Genomic DNA, 13,562 nt, shown 5'->3' with positions numbered 1-13,562 from the left:
ACACACACGGCTCCTACACACACATATGGCTCCTGAACACACACAAGTGGCTCCTGCACACACGCACACTGCTTCTGAACACACACAAGGCTCCAGCACACACACACTCACGGCTCCAGCACACACACACGGCTCCAGCACACACACACTCACGGCTCCAGCACACACTCATGGCTCCGGCACACACACACGGCTCCAGCACACACACACAGGCTCCTGCACACACACACGGCTCCAGCACACACACACACACACTCATGGCTCCAGCACACACAGAGGCTCTTGCACACACACGGCTCCAGCACACACATTCACGGCTCCAGCACACACACACAGAGGCTCCTGCACACACATGGCTCTAGCACACACACTCACGGCTCCAGCACACACACTCACGGCTCCAGCACACACACACTCACGGCTCCAGCACACACACACGGCTCCAGCACACACACACAGAGGCTCCTGCACACACATGGCTCCAGCACACACACACACAGAAGCTCCTGCACACTCACGGCTCCAGGACACACACGGCTCCAGCACACACACACTCACGGCTCCTGCACACACACACACTCACGGCTCCAGCACACACACACTCACGGCTCCAGCACACACACACAGAGGCTCCTGCACACACACACACTCATGGCTCCTGCACACACACACACTCACGGCTCCAGCACACACACACTCACGGCTCCAGCACACACACACACAGAGGCTCCTGCACACACATGGCTCCAGCACACACACACACACACTCATGGCTCCTGCACACACACACACTCACGGCTCCAGCACACACACACTCACGGCTCCAGCACACACACACAGAGGCTCCTGCACACACATGGCTCCAGCATACACACTCACGGCTCCAGCACACACACACACAGAGGCTCCTGCACACTCACGGCTCCAGGACACACACGACTCCAGCACACACACACTCACGGCTCCTGCACACACACACACTCACGGCTCCAGCACACACACACAGAGGCTCCTGAACACACATGGCTCCAGCACACACACACTCACGGCACCAGCACACACACACACTCATGGCTCCTGCACACACACACACTCACGGCTCCAGCACACACACACAGAGGCTCCTGCACACACATGGCTCCAGCACACACACATGGCTCCTGCACACACACACACACACTCACGGCTCCAGCACACACACACACACACACTCATGGCTCCTGCACACACACACACTCACGGCTCCAGCACACACACACAGAGGCTCCTGCACACACATGGCTCCAGCATACACACTCACGGCTCCAGCACACACACACACAGAGGCTCCTGCACACTCACGGCTCCAGGACACACACGACTCCAGCACACACACACTCACGGCTCCTGCACACACACACACTCACGGCTCCAGCACACACACACAGAGGCTCCTGAACACACATGGCTCCAGCACACACACACTCACGGCACCAGCACACACACACACTCATGGCTCCTGCACACACACACACTCACGGCTCCAGCACACACACACAGAGGCTCCTGCACACACATGGCTCCAGCACACACACATGGCTCCTGCACACACACACACACACACACACACACTCACGGCTCCAGCACACACACACACACACACTCATGGCTCCTGCACACACACACACTCACGGCTCCAGCACACACACACAGAGGCTCCTGCACACACATGGCTCCAGCACACACACATGGCTCCTGCACACACACACACACGGCTCCAGCACACACACACACGGCTCCTGCACACACACACACACACACTCACGGCTCCAGCACACACACACACACACACACACACTGATGGCTCCTGCACACACACACACACACTCACGGCTCCAGCACACACACACACACACACACACACACTGATGGCTCCTGCACACACACACACTCACGGCTCCAGCACACACACACACACTCACGGCTCCAGCACACACACACAGAGGCTCCTGAACACACATGGCTCCAGCACACACACACACTCAGGGCTCCAGCACACACACACAGAGGCTCCTGAACACACATGGCTCCAGCACACACACACACTCAGGGCTCCAGCACACACATGGCTCCAGCATACACACTCAGGGCTCCAGCACACACACACACACACACACACTCGGTGAACTCCCCCTGTCAGTCTCTGGTGTCAGCCTCCTCCAGGCTTCTTGCTGCTCAGCTCACCATCAGACACATTATCCCAGCATCCTACACTACGCATGCGCAGCTGGCAGACCGCATCAGGCTCCAAGGCTTGCTGTCCAGAGGCTGTAGTTCTGTGCTTGCAAGTAAGTACACCCCTGTGATCAATGATCAGAGGAAAGGGCGTCTTCTGCTTTGCTGTAGGTTGCACACATGAAGGCCTTGTTCTTTGTCTTGCATTCTCCGTGCAGTAATCCCCTGGCCTTATACTGCTGTCGCTACAAAGCATTGCATCATCTGCCTGTGTGCTGTATACATGGACAGTGGTGGGGAGGATGCTGTGTGCGGTGATTACAGACAGATCGTGCACCCCCTCCCCTGGTTTGGAGACTGCCAGGCACTGTACTCTCTCCCCTCCTCCTGAGGCTGGTCACAGATAAGGAGGAAGAGGGAGGAGAGAGCTCGGAGCTGCTGCTGTACAGGAGACCTCACCATAGGAGCCAGGCTGTGGGGTAAGACCTGTGCTACTGTGTGGGCATGGGGGACAGAAGGGGCACAGAGGGACCAGGGCAGGGGGAGAAGGGTGCACAGGGACCAGGGCAGGGGGAGAGAGGGACCAGGGCAGGGGGAGAAGGGTGCACAGGGCTGGCAGGGACCAGGGCAGGGGGAGAGAGGGACCAGGGCAGGGGGAGAAGGGTGCACAGGGCAGGGGAGAAGGGTGCACAGGGACCAGGGCAGGGGAAGAGGGGGACCAGGGCAGGGGGAGAAGGGTGTACAGGGCAGGGGAAGAAGGGTGTACAGGGCTGGTATAGGTAAGGGTTAGCTGGACAAATGTGTAATGCAAGGAATAGATAGATAGATAGATATGAGATAGATGGATGGATAAATAGATGCATGCTTTGTGGCTGCAGCTCTTCTTCTGTGCACATAAGGCTGTGCCAATAATCATCACATCTATATTACATCCTGTTTCCTGTTTTATCTCTATGTTTCTAAAGAAAACAAGCGCACTTGTGACATTGTTCATGCTGTGATTGTGTCATTCATCTGATGGGAGAGAGAACTCCCTGAGGGGCAGACTGGCCATACTGATGGGGGGCTGCTGAGGACAATCAGGCAGCAGGAGATGGTTTACATTGTTACTATTCGTTTCCTATCTTATGATATATCTGTAAATAAATAATCATGGACTGAGCTCTAAAAGTTCTAATTGTAGCAGTAATGTGCGGATAGGTAGATAGCTACAATAGTATATAGATATAGATAATGTAAACTATTTCCAGCAGTCCCAAGAGATCAAGGAAGGTGATTTAATCTCCCATAGAAATGATGCAACGACTCAGTTTTGTATGGATCCTTTTTCAAAAAAATTCCACGTGAAAGTGAGATATTGCTGGATTTCTATGAGAGATTATCTCAGTTTCACGTGGAATTTTTTTGAAAAAGGATCCATACAGAACTGAATCATTGCATGATTTCTATGGGAGATTAAATCATCTTGCTTGATCTTTTGGGACTGCTGGCAATAGTTTATATTCTCTGGAAGATCTAGTTGAAGATTTTGGGATTTCCTCCCATGTTATTGCTCCTGCGGTGCTGCCTCTTCTCTTTTTTTCTGATATCAGATAGATAAATGAATGAATAAATTGATCACATGGGCCAATAAATACGCAATTGTCTGCATGGAATTTGCTATTGAGTGCGGCCCACTTTTGTGTTGCCTTTTTAGATAGATATATAAAGATAAGAAGAGGCACCAGTCCATTATTAGGGAAAAAGTGTGGAGTTTATTAGCCCATGTCCACGCTTTTTGCCTAATAATGGAGTGCTGCCTCTTATCTTTATATATCTGACAGATTATGGGATTGTTAGTAAAGCAGGCTTCCACAGTGAGGTTTTTTTTTTTTTGGATTTTGAGCTCCTTTTTTTTTCTATTTAGATATATCTATCCAAGTTTACATTGTCCAGTCCCTGAAGATATCAATGTGACTCTCAGTTTTTTCACTGGATCTATAGAGACAATATGTATTACACTGTGATTGCACCACTGCAGTTCTGTATGGTTATTATCAATTAATTTATTCATTCATTTAACCCCAAATTATACAGAATTCACACTTTATCACTTACATCAGTCCCTGCACCCACAGAGCTCACAATCTGATTTCTTAATCAAAATTGAGAGTCTTTGGAGGTTGATACCTTCTCATAGAGAACTGAAAATATGACAAGAAATAGTAAGCTTTCCATACAAAAGAGTCTGCGATACAAATTCATGACAACCTGTGATACAATCAGAACAAGACTGAATGTGTCACAAGGTTTTATGTTCTACATCAATTACGGAATGTGCTCCTCAGGCCTAGTAGGGTCATCACAGCCATGGCCAGACCTCCATCAGTGGACACTAAAACCTTCACGCTCCTTATCTATGAACTGCTCCAATATTTACTGCCACAACTTTGCCTCCTCTTCCCATATTGATAGTTCTGCCTCTCATTACATCTTATTTGCTGCATTATTCTGCTGTGACTCTTCAGATTTTGTGTTATACTGTGGCTGATGAAGAGTCTGGAGTAGTCTCGGAAGCCGCTAGGTGTTACCATCTTTTCAGTTAGCCATTATACGGTATCAACCACTGAGAACTCTCAATTTTGATTATTTTTTTTTATTTCATGACTATCTCGGTACTAATATATAGTTTTTCCCACTGTAGTTGGAGAGGGCTCCCGGGCAAGAACAATATATGGGACCTTTGCAGTCCAATCGCTCATCATATTGCACAATTCCACTTGATTTGATGGTGGAAATGGGCCCCCTAACTTTTGGGCTTCAGTTGCACCAATGATATGTCCTCCCCGGTTTTCCTGTATCCCATGCATGATGAACATTACAGTCATAAGAAGCCACTGAAGGGCCTGTTTCTCCTTTGTACAACTTTTTATTGTTGCAAGTAGTGGGGGTCTTCTGCTCTGGACCCTCATTCTGAAAACGGCATCCAGCGTAGATTTCAGATCTAGAGGACCTAGAAAACAAGGGGCCACCAGTTGTTTTTGTAGCCCCCATTAACTTTATGGGATTCTAACTTCTCTGCCAGAAGCTTGGACCAACCATTCTCAGACCCTTCTCTGCACAAAAATATTTAACAGGAAAAATCCTTTAACGGCCCCTGCATGGATGATTTTCAGTATAGCTGCTCCATAAATAGCAACTTGTGGGCTCCGAGCAGCAGGAGAAGCGCTGATCTGCCGGACTTTGTAGGACTTGTAGACTGAAGACCTGGATGAAGCTCATGCAGACGCAAGCAGAGCCTACAAACTCCAGCAGACGCTGCCCTTGTCAGCCCGTGGGCCATTGCTGCCATTAGCATGCAGATGTGATATTGCAGCCTGGATGCATTTACTATCTTGTCATGGCTCCAGCTTTATTGTCTGCACACAATTAGTGGTTTTGTCTTACGGAGGGCGAGGGGTTAACATGCCAGACCTTACACAGAGCCGCCAGTGTACATTGTTTCAGCAGTGGCTGTCTGTGCATTAACACACTCCTGGGCCCTACACTGAAGGCTGTGGAGTCATTTCACAAATATAGGGCCATGTAATTTGTAGTTTTCTTTTTCCTGTAAAACAATACGGTAACCTGATATAATTTACATAGCGTGACTGGCTTTCATGATTACATTGACGGTATTGTGATCTATGATTAAATGGAATTTGTTGTAAATCAGGATTGTGCAACCTGCAATTCTTCATATATTGTAAAACTACAACTCCCACCCTTCCCTGACTATCAGTGAAGGTCACGTTACGGATCATAAGTGCAAACCTTCATTTTTGAATGTGAATTATTAGCTGGTGCATATTTGCTTTAGGACGGGTTAAGCTGGTCATTGTAACATTCAGACCAGTCACGGTCACAAATTGTGGACCTGACCTGAACCTTGTGCACAGTGTCAGACTGAAGAACATTGGGCCCACCAGAGGCCTTGATTCTGAGGGCCCACCTTTCATGTATAAAAAACCAATGCATTATCATTAAAGTGGTTTTTCGGACCTAGACTAATTTTTATCAGGCACTGAATCAAGTGGTATAGCTATAAGATACACAATGTTAGGATTCGGCTCTGCTTGCTGATTCGATCGGTTATCACGTGATTGTTCAGATACTGATGAAATCCAGATGGTGGAGCCAGGTTCTCCCCCACTCAAGAGCCCCATAACAGCTGCAAGGTCTGCACTATAATCTCTCCTGAAGAAGCCAAGGCCCACTGGAGGATTTTCCGCTTCTCTGGTGGGCCAGTCCAACCCTTCTCATGTAGCTCTGTTCTCTCGTCTGCATTGTGGATGGGTGCTGGGGCTACAAAATGACGTTGACTGTGCAACAAGCAATTCACAAAAATCCAAGTAATTGCGACTTTTTGCAACATGCTGGTCACGGTTGCGATACCTTGTGGGTCGCCATGCAACCCCATTTTACCTGCAGTATAGTTTGATGCCGCAGCGGCATTTAGTGTGACCTGTGTGGTGTCCAAAGTCACCTAAATGCGGACTAAGCAAGTGGATGCTGTCATTTTTTTCCATATGGACTTGAGGTTCATCTGGAAAACTGTACATATGCCCTACACATGGAACGGTGAAAAAACATCGCCTGAATGAGGCCATAACACTAATAAATATATGTGATGCACCATTTTGATTGGAGATAAAGACATAGAAAATAATACTGATTATTAATGTTATAGGAGTATCATACTAAAATAATATATGGATAAACCTGTTAAATATACTTATTTCTGTATTTTTTTTATATATGTAGGACTGTTTACCAGATGTGATTCTTCAAAAGGACATCACAAAATCTTATAGAAAAATATAGCGGTTTATTCTTGGATTGTCCATTAAAAAGAATAATTACAGTAGTTACGTAAAATAGGTGAAATAGTTACAAAGTGAATGATTAATGAGTGTCCATCTTTTCTTTGATCCTGAATGGTAGTTTGTCTTTGCTGAGCACATGTCAGGGTCTACATGTCGTCTGACCTCAGCGCGTAGATCCTCCGTCTGGTGTCGTGTGAAGTCCAAGAGAACCCCCCACTGTGACTTCCATGGGTTATATAGGCCCCTCATAGCCCCTGTTCTTCTGCATATGGTACTAACTTACACTGAGCTAAATGCCTACCACATGCAATCTATGTAATGTATGGTACAGAATTCAGATTAATATTTGAATATTTAACAATACCTCTGGGTCATATGTCATAGCTGTAGAGAAAGCCATCGACCGCACCTCCAAAACATATACATTGATCTGTTGCGGTTAAGCAAAAATGTACAAAATTGAACATGAGGTTCTTAGTTTAACATACTGATCAGACTGTATGAAGCCACTGCCACGTCTCGGTGAACTTCACAGTGGGTCCCTGACCTTAAAGCCTTGGCGCTATATGCTGATCACTGCCGCAGCGACAGTGCACAAGCAGGGGGAGCGACCTGGTGCCCCACATCACCCATCCTGCAAGACAAAACCTCAATGGCTCCGGGACCTACCACCCACACAGCACCAACCCCAGTGAAAGGAGCTAAAAAACATGTGGGTCACCAAGTCGCTCGATGGCGCGATAGATGCCTGAGAAGTTTGCAGCTCAGCAGACAGGAGAGCACAGCTCCTGTCTGAGCGTGCATAAACCTGCAAAGCCTATGCTATCTATGGAATCCATACTCGGCTTAGAGAGGAGTTGTGTGATCCTGTCTGCTGAAACGCACATTTCTCAGGAGTCTATTGCCCGATTGGTGGATGTCTCAGGACCCGAACCCTTACCAAACTGGAGGCAATTCAAGTGTCTGCTAGTTATGGAAGATCAAATTGAATGTTTAGCTACTATGTCAGAAATGTCTATATGCATAACGCCCCTTCAATAATTACATCTATAGTACAAAACTGACCAGTAATGTGAAAACAAAAGCCTTTCCTTTATTTCCATTCCTGGATAATCATAATTTATGTTCCTTTTAGACTTTTGTTACTGGTATTTAACCATTAATTTATGGTTAGAGTCAGATTAAAGCGGTGTTTACTTCAAGATTTGACATATCCCTCCGATAGAAGCCTGTGATGGATCCCACTGTATAGGCATAAGAGGACTACATCACCCTGAGGGTCCCGTTGTAAAGAAGAAAAGTCTCCTGGTTTTGAGACGGACATAAATTTTGGTTTTCACGGAGTTTGCTGCTTCATTGTTTTTAGATCTTTTAGTCAGATGTTTCTATGATTCCAATTCTTGTCTATTAAGTTCTTGGAGTTTATCACAATTTTTGTATTTTTGTTTCTCCACCCTTTTTTTTGATGGTTGACCACAATTTTTAGGTGATTTGTGGGATTTTTCGTGGATCTAACTTTCAATCTTTTATTATCCGAGCCAGTTAGTTATCACGTTTGCCTAGTGATGTGGTCTCCATCCTGCTGGAAAAAGCATTGTTCGTCACCAAATTGCTCCTGGATCATTGGGAGAAGATTCTCTTGTAGGAGGATTAGATCCCATTCTTTATTCATGGCAGTGTTTTATGCAAAATTGTGAGTGAGCCCACTCCATGGTTGAAAAGCCCCCACACATGACTGGTCTCAGGGTGCTTTACTGTTCACATGACAAAGGACTTATGGTAGCTCTGACCTTTACTTCTCCGGACAATCATTCTTCCAGATGTCCTCAAAAATCTGAAGGGGGCTTCATCAGATAAAATAACTTTACTCCAATCCTCTGCAGTCCAAACCCGGTGCTTACTGCAAAGTTTATTTTTTATGATGAAGCCTCCTTCTGGCTGTTTGAGATATCTGGAAGAATGAATGAAAAGGTGAGTGCCACCATGAGTCCTATGTCATGCCAACATGTCACAACAGCCAGTGAATAAGCACGGAGAGAGGCAGTATAAATATCGTGTCAATTGGTTAATCGCAGATTAATGTGATTAACCAATTTCCACAATATTTATACTTTTCAGCTAATAGAACAGACATGTTCCCCCAATACGACAATAGGGAAGCACACTATAACTGAGTGACAAAGTGTGATAACTGATCACTGATTGCAATAAAATCATGGCAAAATTACATTGAAATTGCAACACTAAGGCTGTGTTCACACGATGCGTATTTCATGCGTTTCCGCGGCGTTTTTGCACATAAGGGTATGTGCACACGATGCAGAAATGAAGCAGAAAATTTCTGCATCATTTCTGCATCTCCCTGGCAGAAAAAACGCATGCAGATTGTGCATGCGTTTTTCCTGCAGAATACATGCGGATCCACATGCAGATTCACATGCGTTTCCGCATGCAGATTGACAAGCGCTTTCCAGGCGATGTTAGCATCACCTGGAAAGTGCTTGACAACTAGGTCACACTATATAAATCCATGCAAACAGCATGGATTTATACAGTGTGAACCGAGAGAGTGTATATACTTACCTCCGATGGCCCGCGCTGTCCTGCTCAATCTGTTCTCCCTCGCCGGCAACTTTGAATTGAAAGACCTGCCGACGTCAGCGTCACGTGACCCGTCACATGACTCTGACGTCACCGCAGGTCCTACAACTCACTGCAAGTGCCGGGAACCAAGCGGGAGCGCTGCGCGGGCCGACAGATGGTAAGAATACATTTATTTTTTATTTTATTCTTCTTTTTACAGCTTTTTTAATGGTACCTGGGTGTGGATGAGACTCTCCTCTCCTCCACACCCGGGTACCATCCGCACATTAGAACGCACCAATTACGCAAGTACAAATGCTGTCTTGCGGAATTGGCGCGTTCTAATGCAAGTCAATGGCGGCGAAATCGCCGCGTTTCCGCAAAATTAATTGACATGCTGCGGATTTTTGACCGCAGCGTTAACGCTGCGGAAAAATCCGCATCATGGGCACAGCACATGCGGATTTCCATTGGGGAACATTGCTTCCCTTCTACCATGCGTTTTTCATGCGTTTCCGCGGCGTTTACGCAACTGCAAAAACGCCGCGGAAACGCATGAAATACGCATCGTGTGAACACAGCCTAACAATGAAAAATTGTGGAATTATGGAAATCGCAGGATGGAAAAATGGAAACAAAATTTTCAAAACATATCCAAAATATATCGATTTATTCAACTTGGAGTATGAGCGCCACATGCAGAAATACCCGCACTTACACACCTTGTCTATGAGGTTATTAATGGTTGAGAAATGTTCTGCCAGGCCACATGTTGCTCTGTTATTGTGAGCAGCCTGTGTGGCTTAAACGTACTACCACGGCCTACAGCGTCTACGGACTTGTCTCCCATCGAGCATATCTGGGACGTCATTCGTCGGCATTTGCATAGGGAACTGCTAGTAGTGGATCTTGATGATTTGCCCAAGTGCATTGAGCGTGGCAGAACATTCCTCAGACAGCCATTAATAACCTCATTGATAGCAGCCAAGGCTTTAAGTGCGGGGATTTCTGCTTGGGGATTTCTGCTCGTTGTGTTTATACTTGAATAAATCGAGATGTTTTAAAAATGTTGTTTCTATGTTTTCATCTTTTGCATATCATTAACATGTCCATCCATCCTGTGATTTCCAAAACCATTTTTCTTGTTGCCATTTTAAAGTTGAGTAGTGTACACTGTATGTATTAGCCTGCACATTTTGGTGAGGACCATTAGGATAGGACTTTACAATGACTTTTTTCACTTGATTGTAATGTTTTCCTGTGAGACCTTAGCAGGTCTTACACGTCAGATAGCTGCCGGCAGAACAAGCATTTGGCAGTTCTCTATATTCCCCCCAATTTCCGCTTGCACATTAAAGAGAAGCTAGCATCAGAAAAAGACCTATTGTGTAAATTAGGTGTTTGCGTTGCGTGTATTGTTAACATAGTTTTGGCTATTTTTTTTTTCATTTCACACAATCTTTATTATAAGCAAACAAGTCATTTTGCAATTTCACACTGGCCACTGGGACTTTTATAAACTCATACATCCTGTCCTTCATGGAAGAGTTTTCAGCAGTTTACTTATCATCAGAGACAGGTAACCCTTCTATACACAGCTGATAACACGGGATCCGCCAATCACAATAGGCGATGTCACAGCTGACCCTGCTCTCCCCTCCCTTCACAGTGCTTAAATTATTATAATTATTATTTATTTTTAGAGCACCATTGACTCCATAATGCTGTACATGAGAAGGGGTTACATACAAAATACAAATATAAATTACAGAGAACAAACCAACAATGATAGACTGGTACAGAGGGGAGAGGGCCCTGCTGTTACAGTCTACAGGGTAATGAGGAAGGAGACAGTAGGTTTGGGGGGTTTGCAGCAGTTCCAGTGGTGGTGAGGTGGCAGTAGGGTCAATGCAGGCTGTAAGCGTTCTTGAAGAGATTGGTTTTCAAGTTCCTTCTGAAAGTTCAGTATGTGGCGGATAATCAGACGTGTTGGGGCAAAGAGAATGGGGGACATTCGGGAGGCGTCTTGGAAGCGATTGGGTGAAGAACGTATAAGTGTGGAGGATAGAAGGAGGTCTTTAGAGTATCAGAGGTTACATGGTGGAAGATACCGGGAGATTAGTTCAGAAATTTATGGAGGAGACTGATTATGGACGGCTTTGTAGGTCAATGGTAGTAGTTTGAACTAGATACTTTGGGGAATTAGGAGCCAATGAAGGGATTTGCAGAGGGCATAAGCAACAGAGTAAAGACGAGAAAGGGGGAGTAGCAAGGAGAAAGGCGGATTAATCCGGCAGCAGAGTTAAGGATGGACTGGAGAGATGTGAGAGTGTTAGCTTGGAGACCACAGAGGAGGGTATTGCAGTAGTCGAGGCGGGAGATGATGAGGACATGCACTAACATTTTTGTAGATTCAGGGTTAAGTTGAGGAAAGGGCGGATTCTGGAAATATTTTTGAGTTGGAGGCGGAAGGAGGTGGTAAGAGTTGGATGTGTGGTTTGAAGGACAGTGCAGTTGATGGTTACTCCGAGGCAGCAGACTTCCGGTACAATAAGAGCAGGATATCATTTATTGTTATAGATCAGGTAGGGCGGTTAGGTGAGACGGAGGTAAGATGATTAGTTCAATTTTGTCCACATTGAGCTTTAGGAAGCATAATGAGCAGATGAAAAGAAGGAGGATATGGCTGATAGACATTCTAGGATTCTGGACAGCAGAGAGATGACATCTGGGTCAGAGAGGTAGATATGAGTATCATCAGCGTATAGGTGGTAATGGAAGCCATAGGCCTTTGAGTTGTCCCAGGTCAAAGATATAGATTGAGAAGAGTAGGGATCCCAGGACAGAGCCTTTGGGGGAAAGCAAGAGAGATGGCGGGATGAGGAGCTAGTGTTGCAGTTGGATGTGCAGTTGGAGAGGTATGAGGAGATCCAGGCGAGGGCAAGGTCTTTGATGCCAAGGGAAGAGAGGATTTGTACTAGGAAGGAGTGGTCGACTGTATTGGAGGCAGAGGACATGCCTAGAAGTAGGAGTATAGAAAATTGTCTGTTAGCTTTGGCAGTAAGTAAGTCGTTAGTAATTTTGGTCAGGGCAATTTCGGTGGAATGATGGGGACAGAAGCCGGATTGTAGATTGTCAAAGAGTGAGTTAGATGAGAGATTGGAGGAAAGTTCTGCGTGGACATGCTGTTCGAGGAGTTTGGACGTGAACAGGAGCAACGATATGGGGCGATAGCTGGACACAGAGCTCGGGTCAAGAGATGGTTTCTTCAGAATAGTTGTGATTGTGGCATGTTTATAAGTAGAGGGGAAGGTACCAGAAAGGGGAGATAGGAGGAGAGGTGAGGTTAAATAAGGAGCAGAGGTGGGAGAAGATAAGTCTAGTGTATGTCCATAATTGTGGGTGGTTGCAGAGGACCACTGAGTAAGACCAAAGGATGAAGCAAGCGACAGGAGTTTGGAGGCTGCAAACTGGCAGGTGTAAATGGGGATGTTGAAGTCATCAATGATGATGATGATGAGAATGTCAGCAGAGGAAGTGTACAAGGCAGATGGAGAAGTGGTCAATACAAAATAGAGGGTCTGCTCATTGAGGTTAATGCGCACGTGTTATATTCTGAAACAACAAGAAGTTAGAGTCTAAGAAAGATCTGGCGACCAATGTGAAAATTGCAAGATTTCTATTTATTATTTTTAATACAGATTGCGACAAGGAAACAAAATCATTGCCCAAAAAATACATGTAACACAAACACCTGATTTATACAATAGGCAATTGTCTGATGATAGTTTCATTTTCATTTTTAGATCAATAAAAAATGTATTTGTTCAGAATGGAGAGAAGGTAGTGAACAACTGCAGACATGTCTAATCTTCTCTGGTAACAAAAGGATCAGGCGTTGAACTGTTGTCTAATCCTCTC

General features: G+C 45.9%; 1 protein-coding gene across 4 annotated transcripts in view; it reads left to right on the top strand.

Annotated features, from left to right (window-relative positions):
- Window positions 1-2,181: 2,181 nt before the first annotated feature.
- Window positions 2,182-13,562, top strand: part of RNF144A (ring finger protein 144A) — a 65,367-nt gene continuing 53,986 nt past the window's right edge. The window contains exon 1 of one of the 4 annotated variants that reach the window (XM_073674192.1): window positions 2,182-2,327. The gene's annotated coding sequence lies outside the window, so the exon portion shown is untranslated. Of the gene's footprint in view, window positions 2,328-2,383; window positions 2,694-13,562 lie in introns of those variants that run through there. The other 3 variants (XM_073674194.1, XM_073674193.1, XM_073674191.1) reach the window with 3 other exon arrangements.

This window comes from Phyllobates terribilis, unplaced genomic scaffold, assembly GCF_046119375.1.
Source record: "Phyllobates terribilis strain yellow unplaced genomic scaffold, ASM4611937v1 Scaffold_3__8_contigs__length_932513732, whole genome shotgun sequence".
Taxonomy (NCBI): domain Eukaryota; kingdom Metazoa; phylum Chordata; class Amphibia; order Anura; family Dendrobatidae; genus Phyllobates; species Phyllobates terribilis.
The sequence above is the reverse complement of the archived record's forward strand: the minus strand, read 5'-3'. Positions and strand labels throughout refer to the sequence as shown.